We start from the raw sequence: 12,915 nt of genomic DNA on the forward strand, positions 1-12,915 counted from the left end.
AAGAGGAAGGGCGAAACCTTTTGGCAGAAATTCACACCGGACTCGGCGGTCACCACGCCGCAGCCCGGGCTCTTGTAAGCAAGGCCTTCCATACAGGATTCTATTGGCCAACGGCCCGGGCAGATGCACGGGACTTGGTCCAACGTTGTGCCGGTTGCCAGCTCTTTGCAAATCAAAGCCACATGCCACCCACCGCCCTCCAAACAATCCCCATTACGTGGCCCTTTGCGATCTGGGGGCTTGACATGGTTGGACCCCTTAAAGGGGGAACCCACAAGAAAAAATACTTACTGGTCATGGTGGATAAATTCACCAAATGGATAGAGGCCAAACCTGTTAAAACAGCTGAATCCGGACCGGTGATAGACATCATATCCGGGGTCATACACCGTTATGGCGTCCCCCACAACATCATCACTGATAACGGCACGAACTTCACGGCCGATGAGGTAAAACTCTGGTGCAGCAAAATGGGCATCAAGCTCGATTATGCCTCAGTCTATCACCCACAAACCAACGGCCAAGTGGAGCGCGCGAACGGTCTTATAATGAGCGGCATTAAACCCAGGCTAGTGCGGTCCTTAACGTAGTCTAACACGCACTGGGTAGAGGAGCTCGACTGCGTACTCTAGGGGTTGCGGACCATGCCAAACCATAGTACCGGATATACACCCTTCTTTATGGTGTATGGCGCAGAGGCAGTCTTGCCCTGTGACATAATTCATGACTCATCTCGAGTGCGCATGTACGAAGAAAGAGAAGCCGAGCTTGATCGGCAGGACAGTCTGGACACCTTGTAGGAGGAGCGCGACGTAGCAAAAGCCTGTTCCGCATTTTATTAGCAATGGGCTCACAGATACCAAAGCAGAGAAGTACGGGCCAAAACTTATAATGTTGGCGAACTAGTTCTGCGCCTGCCGGATAAGAAAAAGAACAAGCTTGAGCCCAAATGGGAAGGTCCCTTCATTATTGACCAGGTTCTGACCGGTGGAGTGTACCGACTGCGGGATGCATCGACTAATCGACTCGAGCCGAACCCATGGAACGCGGCCAGACTCCGAAGATTCTACACCTAGCACCGGATCCTGTGTTCGTCCCCTTCCTTTGTCCATTTTTATACATTATCTGTCTTGTTTTTCTTTCTTTCTTTTATTCTTTCTCTAGGCCTTCAAAGGCCAACTTGCGCCTCATTTGAACATTACAGATGCGCTAGCCGCACTCATCATACCTGGGGGCTTCTTTCATAGAAGCTTGATTATTTATTTGGGCCTCGTGCCCCGCACAGGTGTTATGCTTCCACATGTACCTTTTTTCGCCATTATACGCATCGATATGACTTAAGTTTTGGCCAAGCTGGGTTGCCTGGCTCTTGTATTTATGCCCTACGTTCCCGTTAATTCGGCTAGGGCATAAGGGGAGCACCTCTGCGATTGTTATTGCCGGGTCAGCCGGATGTGTACCTCAGACTGGGTGAAGCCGAAAGCTAGCATTCTTAAGGGAATATTCGGTCGGTGAACAAAAGATGATTTTTACTTATTTTCCATATCTACCCCCAGATGTTTTTTCCTGCGTTTCCTATCGCAGTCCGGACATGCACTTTAGGGCATGCTTACCCAGGGAAAGGAACCCTTAACGGAACTATTCTTCCTGGAAGATGTTTCTTACTACCCATGTAATATAACATAACTAGTTGGGCACTTGTCTGTTCAAGCACCAATGACCCCTATGCCTGGTCTCCATGCATACCCCGGTTCTTATATAACTGAGCGGGTATTCGGATACACTCCGGACTATCGGGTCCCGAGGTTGAAGCGAAAAGGTCCGCCATGACAAATGATCTACAATCCGGCTAGAAGGCATTATACATGTCACTTTAATTACATAGTCATGCAGACTGACTAAATTCCTCCTCTATACCATCCAACAGGCGGTCTAGCCTACAATCCTACTGGGAATACTTTGCGGCTAATTCTACTTGCCCATAAGCTAAGCTAACGGGGATCTCTTTTCCGCCAGGCCCCATAGGTCCGACCTCAGCCATGTGATTTGGGTTAGCCTTGGTGTACCGCGTCTTCACCATGGCCCAGGCTTCCCGGGCACCTTGTCGGCAGGCCGATATCTTCCATAATCGGAAGCGTCTCCGTGCTCCCTTGAGCTTCTCCGTAAGCTCTGCAATGCCTTCTGGCAGGGAGGCGGATGGCCACAAGGCCTGGGCAACACCTTGCATCACCTGCCGAACTTGTTCGTGCAGATGCGAGAGCTCGGATAGAAGATCACCGGTAGACCCGGGCATTTCCTCCGCGGGACGACCCGTCAGCATACCTATAGACATAACGCTGTTAGTCGGCTTCTTCACCGAACTCCTTCAAAAGGATTCGTTCAAGCACTTACTGTAAATGCCACGCCAAAGCTGCTTTTTCTCCTTCTCAGAGTCTGCAAGCTGGGCTCGAACGTCTTGTAGTTCCACGCTCAGCTTGACATTGGCGTCTTGGAGATTGTTTTTCTCCCGCCTAACCTCAGTTGGCACGCGTTTGCCAGCCTCTAGCTGTCACACGACATGCTGGTCCTCCAGATTTTCTCCGGATTCATCTGCAATATCTATTGTTAGATCTGCAGCCACGCCGCACACTATATGGTACCATCATTCTTTAAAGTAAATGTTACCAGCGGGAGGCTTTTCGGTTCCTGCAATGCGGCAACAGCAGCCCGCAGTTGGGTCTTGCATTCCTCCAGCTCCTGGGTCAGCCTAGTATTCTTCTCTGTAAGAACCAGCACAATAAAGATGATCCTTAAATCAGTTCTGCTAACTGTTTCAAGTCTCAGGGGCTATTGATACATATAAATCGCCAGATTTACTTACCCGTACATCCTTTACATACTGATCTGTGGCTCTGGCTAGACCATCTTGAGCAGCATGGAGGTACGCCTCTCCGGAATTAAAGGCATCAAATGCCTCTGGTGAGAAACAAGCGTCACGGAGTACGGCCCGGCGGCGCCTATGATTCATGGCGCTTTCCACTTCCGAGTTAGTAGCGGATAATCTATCCGCATCCTCTGTAGGGGGATTATTCGGCGCTTGCCCCACATTGGCTTCCGCCTCTATGTCCGGTCCTGACGCCCGACTGGTGGAGGCATGATTAGCAACATCACCGGACATATTCCGGCGAGCGTTTTTTCTATTAAAGAAACACGGGCGTCATTACATTTTGAGAAAGACGACAACCAGGGAGTGGGGTCTTTATACCTTTGCGCAGGCGTCTCCGTCCTGACCGCCTTCCTTTTTGGCCTACCCGGCCTCGGCGCCTCTTGTTGGCGAGTTGCCGCGGGTTCGGCAGGGCGTCCCGAATGCCTTCCCTGTAAAAAATGCCATGTGTGTATGGTGGGTGAAGTGTCTAAAAGGGGATCCTAGTTTTTGAAGTTGGGATTTTTGGTTTTTCTTACGTGCGATGTAGGGAGCAGTCCGGGATAGTCGGCCGTAATGGCCACCATTACGTCATCGCAGCTTAACTGATAGAACTGCCGGTCTATCAGCTCCACGGAGATAATCGGATCTTCTTCAAGTCCAGAGTCGAGGGCCCGGTCAGGGTCCTCCGGTTGTGGAGAGGGGATGCTGACCTCCTTTATGGCTTTTCGCAGTTCCTGCCGCAAACTAGCAAGGTGAATAATTACGACAAAGAATGCGGGAAAATGGAAATAAGGGGATATAGCTTACCCAGCTTGGAGGATTGTACATGGAGAATCCATCCCGCGTCTTGATGCGGGTGAACTCCTCCTCCTCTCCCTTGATCAATTCGGACAGAATTTTTGCTAAAGCAGCAGCATCACCCGGACCCTTACGCCCGTAGCGGGTGGCGTCATCCGCCCCGTTGAAACACCACAAGGGGTGTCCACGGTACTGAAGTGGTTGCACTCCCCGCATTATGCAAATCGACATAACTTCGATTATTGTCAATCCTGATTGAGCCAGTGCTTTGATCCGGTTCATTAGATAGAGGACTTCTCTGTTGTCTTCTACCTGGGGGCTCCGTGGGCGCCAACTTTGGCGTTTCTTCAGAGGAGCATTGTTGAACTCAGGAAGACCCCGCCGAACAGGGTCCGGAAGGGGAACGTCCTCCATATAAAACCATTCTGAAGGCCAGTCTTCGGACGACTTCTTCGGGGTACCGGACAGGTATCCGGTATCGGTGATGCGCCATATTACGGCTCCGCCCACTTGATAAAGTGATTCCTTCTGTGTGCGAGGGACGAGGAAAAATAGCCTTTTCCACAGCTCGAAGTGAGCCTCGCAGCCCAGGAACAATTCGCAGAGAGCAACATAGCCGGCGATATGTAGAATGGAGGCAGGGGTGAAATTGTGTAATTGGAGGCCGTAGAACTCCAGGAGCCCGCGGAGGAACGGATGAATTGGAAATCCGAGTCCCCTTAGTAAATAAGGAACAAGGCAGACCCGTTCCCCCATGGAGGGACAGGGAAAGCTCTCCGCTTGCTCCCGGCCATTGTAGGTGGCAAGCCCGGCTCGAACGGGCACCATATACGCTGGAGGGAGAAATCGCTTGGTTTGCAGTTCGACCAATCGACTGTGTGGGACTGAACACCTCTCCCAATCACCAAGCTTAAGGCTACGGGGGCAGGAGGAGGAGCTGCAGAGGTCGGCCATGCTGGAATGGATCTTTCCGACACGCGCTTTGATGGATTCTTGCTGAGGGGAAGATGGTGTGGATCGGATCTAAGAATCCCTATCCCTTTAATAGACAATTTATTTATCTGGCTAGGGGGGCAAATGTAAAAATGCCCTAGCGCCTCGTATTCATTCGACGCAGGGGAGATAGCCCTTATGGGGCACAGAAGCCAAGAGGTTCAACATTTATGGTGCCGGATACTGCTTACAAACACTTGGAAATTGGAGAAGAACCCGCCTTGCAATGCCGAAGACAATACTGCGCGCCGGACCCATTGTCGTTGAAGCCTGGTTCGGGGCCTACTGAGGGAGTCCTGGATTAGGGGGTCTCCGGACAGCCGGACTATATCTTTTGGCCGGACTGTTGGACTATGAAGATACAAGATTGAAGACTTCGTCTCGTGTCCGGATGGGACTCTACTTGGCGTGGAAGGCAAGCTAGGCATTACGGATATGTATATCTCCTCCTTTGTAACCGACCTTGTGTAACCCTAGCCCTTTCCGGTGTCTATATAAACCAGAGGGTTTTAGTCCGTAGGACAACAGACAATCATACCATAGGCTAGCTTCTAGGGTTTAGCCTCTCCGATCTCGCGGTAGATCAACTCTTGTAATACCCATATCATCAAGAATAAATCAAGCAGGACGTAGGGTTTTACCTCCATCAAGAGGTCCCGAACCTGGGTAAAACACCGTGTCCCCTGCCTCCTGTTACCATCCGCCTAAGACACGCAGTTCGGGACCCCTACCCGAGATCCGCCGGTTTTGACACCGACACTCTCTTTGTTTATTACTTCCTATTAATTGCAACGATGACCAAAACTATGTTTGTCAACTCTCAGCAACTTTTATTCATCAGACTCTTTATATTTGAAGTCATTACTCTCCATAAGATCAATATGATCTTTTTATTTATTTTTATTCTTTCTTTCTTTTTGTTTTATTCCCTCAAGATCATAGCAAGATAGCCAAGCCCTCGACTCAAGACTAATCTTTATTATATATAGCTTACGGACTCGATTGCATAGATAAGGTTAAACACAAAAACTCAAAGCTAGATCATACTAAACTTTATTCTACTAGATCAATATATAACCAAAAGGATCGAACTATGAAAAATGGTAAAGATAGAAGTGTGATGGTGATACGATATCGGGGCACCTCCCCCAAGCTTGGCAGTTGCCAAGGGGAGTGCCCATACCCATGTATTTATGTCTCTTTGTTCGGAGGTGGTGATGATGGAGTTGTTGATGACGTAGGCTTCTTCCTTAATTTGCGCTCGAGGATAGAGTTTTGCTCCCTTAGGTCATTGATCTCCTGCTCAAGGCTTAATATCTTTCTGCATAGTTCCTATTTCTTCTCCTATAAGAGGCGAAAAGGGATAAACTCAATCTTAGGTTTCTTTGCTCTATCAGGGAGGCTTGACTTTTTGAACTCCACATGCATGTCCCCAAGTTGAGGTAATGGGACTTCATCTTCATCTGAGCTCGTCTCCTCCTTTCCCGTAGGATCATAGTCTTCTTCTTCCTCCGTGGTCCAACCACAATGCTCCAAGTCCCCATAGACCTTAGGGTTTGCAAGGTTATTAGCCACATAGCTTTCTCCCTCCGAATCCTGGGACGGCATATTGGTCTAATCTGCGGCAGAAACGACTCAAAACAAAAACAGAGGATTTTGTCGTGGTACGGTGCTCAAAACCTTCGGGAGATTATATAATGAATTTTTACTGACTAGAAGAAGTGTCGTGCAAGAAAACGGAGTCCGGAGGGCACACGAGGTGCCCATGAGGCAGGGGGCGCGCCCTCCACCCTCGTGGATGCCTCGTGTCCTTTCCGGACTACTTCTTATTTTCCTATTTTCTTAAGTATTCCAAAACGGAGAAAAATTACTGTTAGAACTGTTTTGGAGTCGGTTTACTTACCGTACCACATACCTATTCCTTTTCGGAGTCGAAAACATTCTAGAAAGTATCCCTTATGTACTCCTCCGGGGTTACAGTGTCAATAACATTGGTTTCAAAATTTATGGGATTACCTGAGATATAGTGTTTGATTCTTTGACTGTTCACCACCTTCGGATTTGTCCTTTCGAAGTTGTTGATTTTTATGGGACCAGAATGATAGACCTCCTCGATAACCTAAGGACCTTCCCATTTAGAGAGGAGTTTTCCTTCAAAAAAATTCTAAATGAGAGTTTTATAACAAAACATAATCACCTACATTAAACTCACGCTTTTGTATCCTTTTGTCATGCCATATTTGAACTTTTTCTTTAAACAGTTTGGCATTCTCATAGACCTGAGTTCTCCACTCATCAAGTGAGCTAATGTCGAATAGTCTCTTCTCACCGGTAAGTTTGAAATCATAATTGAGCTCTTTAATGGCCCAATATGCCTTATGTTCTACTTTGAGATGTAAGTGACATGCTTTTCCATAAACCATTTTATACGGAGACATACCCATAGGATTTTTATATGAAGTTCTATAGGCCCATAATGCATCATCAAGTTTCTTGGACCAATTCTTTCTAGATCTATTAACAGTCTTTTGCAAAATTAATTTAATCTCTCTATTACTCAGCTCTACTTGACCACTAGACTGTGGGTGGTATGGAGATGCAATTCTATGTTAACATCATACTTAGAAACATTTTACGAAAAGCACCATGAATAAAATGTGAACCACCATCTGAAAGTGCGTTAAGTCAACTAGAGGGCGGTGAATAGGCGATTTTATAAATTCTTCACTAAGGAATTTCAAGGTGAGGAAATTCCTAAGCTAAGAACTACTTGCAGCGGAATAAGTACTCAGATGCAGACATGACATAACATAAGCATGGACATCATGATGAATTGGAAACAAACACAGAGTACCGAAAGTGTATGCACAGGATAAAACAGAATGAAGACAAATAGACTAAAGAAATTGAACTGAGGAAATTGAGAATGTCTTCAGTCGAAGTCTTCAAACAAATATGAACATGTACACAACACAGTAATGAAGAAATGAAAGGGTTGAGGAAATAGAACAAGTTAGCTTGGTGAAGACAATGATTTGGTAGACCAGTTCCAACTTCTGTAATAGTTGTACGTCTGGTTAGAGCGGGTAGGTATTTAAACCTGAGGACACACAATCCTGGACACATAGTCCTCACCATATTCTCCTTGAACTAAGGTCACACAGACCTCGTCCAATCACTCGTGGTAAGTCTTCAGGTGACTTCCAAACCTTCACAAACTCGGTCACTCGGCGATACAGAATTTCCTCTTGGATGCTCTAGACCATGACGCCTAACCTCTGGAGGATGCATAGTCCTCAAAGGTAACAATCGTCGGTTCCACACAGGAACAATCTCTTCAGTGATGCTCAATCACTTTGTGTTTGTAGGTGTTTGGTTTGGGGTTTGGGGTTTTTCCCCACTTGATGATTTTCACTCAAAGTCCTCGGAGGATGGGATGCTCTCAATGACAAGTGTCAGTTTCTCGCAGAGCAGCCAACCAGCTAGTGGTTGTAGGGGGTGGCTATTTATAGCCTAGGTAGCACCCGACATGATAAGACATAAATGCCCTTCAATGATATGACCGTTAGGTGGGTAGATATTCTAGGACATCTGGCGCATGGCACAACAACAGTCGGAAATTTGAGGTTCAAGTTCCTCAGGGCTATCATGTTCCTCACTTGTAGGAAATCCGCACTGGAGAATTCCTAACTCCTCAGTCAGGACAAATTCCTCAGAGACCAGAAGAACTTCGTCTCTGTCACTGAAGAAATTGACTGAACTGTATGAGATTTCCAATGGCTTCACTCGAAGGGATTGGTAGGTGTTGGATTTTGAGTTGAACATCACTTGGAAACTTTTCCTTAGTTTTACCTCGACCCCCTTTAACAGTATAGTGTTTCCTGTGACTCAAGAAAGAGAAAATGAAACTACGAAAACAAAAGTCTTCATGCTTCATGTTGCTCGCATGAATATCAAGTCTTCATGGTCACACCAATTTCTTCACTTTCAAAGTCTTCAGAAATCCAAAGTCTTCAGTTGAAGACATTCATTTTTAGGGGTCAAATTTCTCTGTAAATATCAAACTCCTCGTAGACTTATAGACCTGTGTACACTCACAAACGCATTAGTCCCTTAACCTATAAGTCTTCAATACACCAAAATCCCTATGGGGCACTAGATGAACTTACACCATCAGTCATTAAGTATCTAGGGACTCCAAACCTCGGGAAAATAACTTATTTAAGCATCTTAATAGAGGTGTTATGATCAACACTACTAGTTGGAATAGCTTCTACCCACTTAGTAACGTAATCAACAGCAACTAAAATATGTGTATACACTACTGCAGGATGCTGCTAACGCGACACTATGATCAGAGACCCTTCGACGAAACTGTGTGTGATGCCATAATCGCGAGCAATGGTGTAAAAAAACTATCAAAAAAGGTGCAAAATGTTTGCGATGGAGGATGCATCAAACACGGTTCATATTTTAGTTGCGTGGGCGATGCATGGCATACGGTTCAGCTCAATTAACTATTTGCGATGAGGAGGAACAAAAGAAACGGGTAGCCAGATGAAGGTGTGTGTGATATACAACATACGGTTCACTCGGATGAACTATTTGTGATTAGGCAACACAAAATAAACAGGCAGCCAGATGAAGGTGTGTGCGATATACGGCATGCAGTTCACTCGGATGAACTGTTTGCGTTGAGGCAAGAGAACAGAAACGGTTCAATATAACAAGATGTTTGTGATACGCCGCAAACAGGTCTGTAATGAGAAATGTGTGCGAATACCGATAATAAAAAAAACAATTCCCTAGTGTGGTCCATGTTCATCTGATCATCATCTCCTTCTTGTGCTAGCTCGATGTTCCTTCTATGCTAAGTTTCCATTAATTGATGGCGTTTTATGAACACGCCATCGTTTCCCTCCATTTTCTCACATGTTTGCCGCCACCCAGTGATATTGCGCATAGGCAGCACGTGACGCATGGAGGCGACAAGCACAGCCTGTAGCACATCCACCTTTTCCAAGCATGCCAACCCACCAAAGCGCCGCCTCTGCCATCAACCTCGTCGACAAGGAAAACAAGCAGGCGCCACAGCCCGTCAAGGCCGAAGCGCTCCCCAGCAACGCGATGGACGACGCCGTGATGCACGTCATCGTCGGGGTTGAGCATACCTTTGGCGCATGGCGCTTGAGTGACGCGGATCAAGATTGGCATGTTAGCACCGACAGGCTGCAGCTTGCCACACAACATGATCGATGGCGAACCGCAGATCAAGCTAGGCGCGTCCGCGCCGATAGGCCGCGGCTCGTCACACGACGAGACCGTTGGAGCGCCGCAGAGCAAGAGGCACGGCGCGCCGTAGATCAACCTAGGCGCGTCCGCGCCGATAGGCCGCGGCTCGCCGCACGACGAGACCGTTGGACCGCCGCAGAGCGAGAGGGGCGGCGCGCCGCACAACAAGAGCGGATCCATAGGCATTTGCCTGCTGTCGACACGGCGTCGCAGCTAGGTACACGTCCGTTCAGTACCCCCATTCCTCGCTAGGAGTGGGCAGAGGCCCTCAGCGCCATACTTTCCCTAGAGGCGGGCCGCGCCGTACTTGCACCAGACGCCCGCAGCACCGTTTTCATGGGTGCCACCATTCGCCTTGTCCGCGGCCCACTGGATGCCAATGCGCTGGTCCGTAGGCTCGACCGCCTCCTTGGCCCAGGTGTCGACCGGGGCACAGTAGAGGAACATGTTCGTCACATCCTCGAGCTGGTGATCTCCGATGAAATAGCCAACTTGGAGCTCGAGATCGCGCTCCAGATGTACCGCGAGCGTGTCGACCGCTTGGACAAACGCCTGCACGAGTTCAAGCAGAGCCAAGAGCTACGGTAGGCAAGGGCTGCTGGTCATGGTCTCATGGACGCGTTTTATTTTGAAAAGTCGTTTCGACGTGGATATCTATGTATTCACAGCAATCATAGTATTGCTCTGTTTATTGCTCTGTTTCAATGTGTGTACTCTGTTCTCCATTCTTATATGTTCTGTTTTCATGTGTGTATATACGCTTTTCCTTCTGTATATGTGGATGATAATGACTAGATTCAAATTAGTATACAAAAACAGATAGAAAATGGAATTCATAATATATATATATATATATATAATAAATGTTCATTAGTTCGTCACAGAATATATATATATATATAATATCACATATACGTGATGATACTTAACTACTAGGTATAATGCATAAAATTGAAAACGAATAATACTAAAACTAATAATCCCTCCTGGGGCCAGTATTCCGGTAGCCCCTTGCCAGCAGCTCCCTGGTGCGTGGCCTCTTCCCAGTGCGGAGGCAGTACTCCGCCTCCTCCGCCTCGCAGTGCTTGACGTACCGATCTGCCTCTTGCTAGTGGACGCGCGCGGCCGATCTTGCCATTTTGTTGGGCGCCCACCGGAGCTCCTCGTCGGTGGTACATTGGAGCTTATTGGCCTCCTCCATTCAACGACGAGGCGCCCAGTGCATATGACCTTCATCTCGAAGTACTCGTCTTCGTACACCTCCTCGGCATGACGACGCGCCCGACCCCAAAGCTCCGCCGCCTCCTTTTTCCAGGTGGCATCACGGGCTTCACAGACCGCCTAGTACCTGGCTTCCTCCTCCGCCATCTCCTTCTTGAACGCCACTTGCTTGGCTTTCTCAGCCGGTGGCAGTGACTTCCACAGACAAAGATTGTACTGGCCCCAAAACCAATCCAAAGTTGCGGGGTCCGGCGCAGCCTCGTCAGGCGGCCTGTAGGGATCCTCATTGCTGCTAATCGAATGAGCCTCCTCGGGGGGAGGCGAGTCCTCGTCGACGTGTGGGCAGACCGGCGATGCCATGGTACAGATTTCTGAGAGAGAGAGAGAGAGAGAGAGAGGAGAGGGGGATGTAGATGAGAATGCAGGCGGGACGACGTGAGCAAGGTAGTATTTATTGGCGGCCGGAATATAGATCGATGGGGACAGTACACACGCCGGTCGCCGGAATTTATGAGTACTGTCGTTTGAATTACACACATTTCCTGCAGCAAAATCCGTGTGTGAACATAATAGCTGACGGTTTCCAATGTAGAACCGTGTCTGATAAATGATCCCTGCCATTCACCTACCAAACCTCGAGCCGCGAGATAGACTGCCAATCGTGTGGGGGCAGGTTGTCTTGCCAGATTTTTACATTTTCTTTCTTGAACACTAGATATTTACATCGTGTGATGATTTTTTAACTCGCACACAAGTACACAAAAATATGAATTTCAAAAGATTATGGTTAGGCGTTGCATGTAGATGTAGTTCAAATTTGAATTACGGTCATTAAATGGTTAGAAAATCACTTAAATGTCTTCAAAAGGTCAAATGACCCCCGAAATTTTCCAAAATTTCACAAGACAGGTGTATTAGTGCACGTTAAACGTACAAAAAAATTTGAAGGCCGTAAGAGGAAGCTATCTCCTGTTCGTCATCGAACATACATTGTTCCCTCTCGGAACCACGAACCTTCTAGTGAGTTGCTCCAGTTTGTGAGGGGTGTGTGTCCAAACTTTTGTCAAACCGGCCAATTTTTTTACCACATCATCTTGGTGGCATGACATTAAATCAAGCAAGGTTTCATGTTTTTCCGATCATTTTTTAATTTGTTGGAATTAAAATGCCATGCTACTCCATGCATGTGTGCCCATGCCTTGAGACCAATATGTTTGAAAATTCCTTCTAATTTACTGCACATGGAATTAACTCGCACACAAGTACACAAAAATATGATTTTTTCAAACCGTTATGCTTAGGCGTTGCATGTAGATGTAGTTGAAATTTGAATTACGGTCATTAAATGGTTAGAAAATCACTTAAATGTCTTTAAAAGGTCAAATGACCCCTGAAATTTTCAAAAATTTCACACGGCAGTTGTATTAGTCACGTTAGACGTAGAAAAAAAATTGAAGTCCGTAAGAGGAAGCTATCTCCCATTCGTCATAAAACATACATTGTTCCCTCTCGGAACCACGAACTTCTAGTGAGTTGCTCCGGTTTGTGAGGGGTGTGTGTCCAAACTTTCGTCAAACAAGCCAATTTTTTTACCACATCATCTTGGTGGCATGCCATTAAATCAACCAAGGTTTCCTGTTTTTCTGATCATTTTTTTAATTTTTTGGAATTAAAATTCCATGTCACTCCATGCATACGTATGCATG

Source organism: Triticum urartu, chromosome 7 (assembly GCF_003073215.2).
Source record: "Triticum urartu cultivar G1812 chromosome 7, Tu2.1, whole genome shotgun sequence".
Taxonomy (NCBI): domain Eukaryota; kingdom Viridiplantae; phylum Streptophyta; class Magnoliopsida; order Poales; family Poaceae; genus Triticum; species Triticum urartu.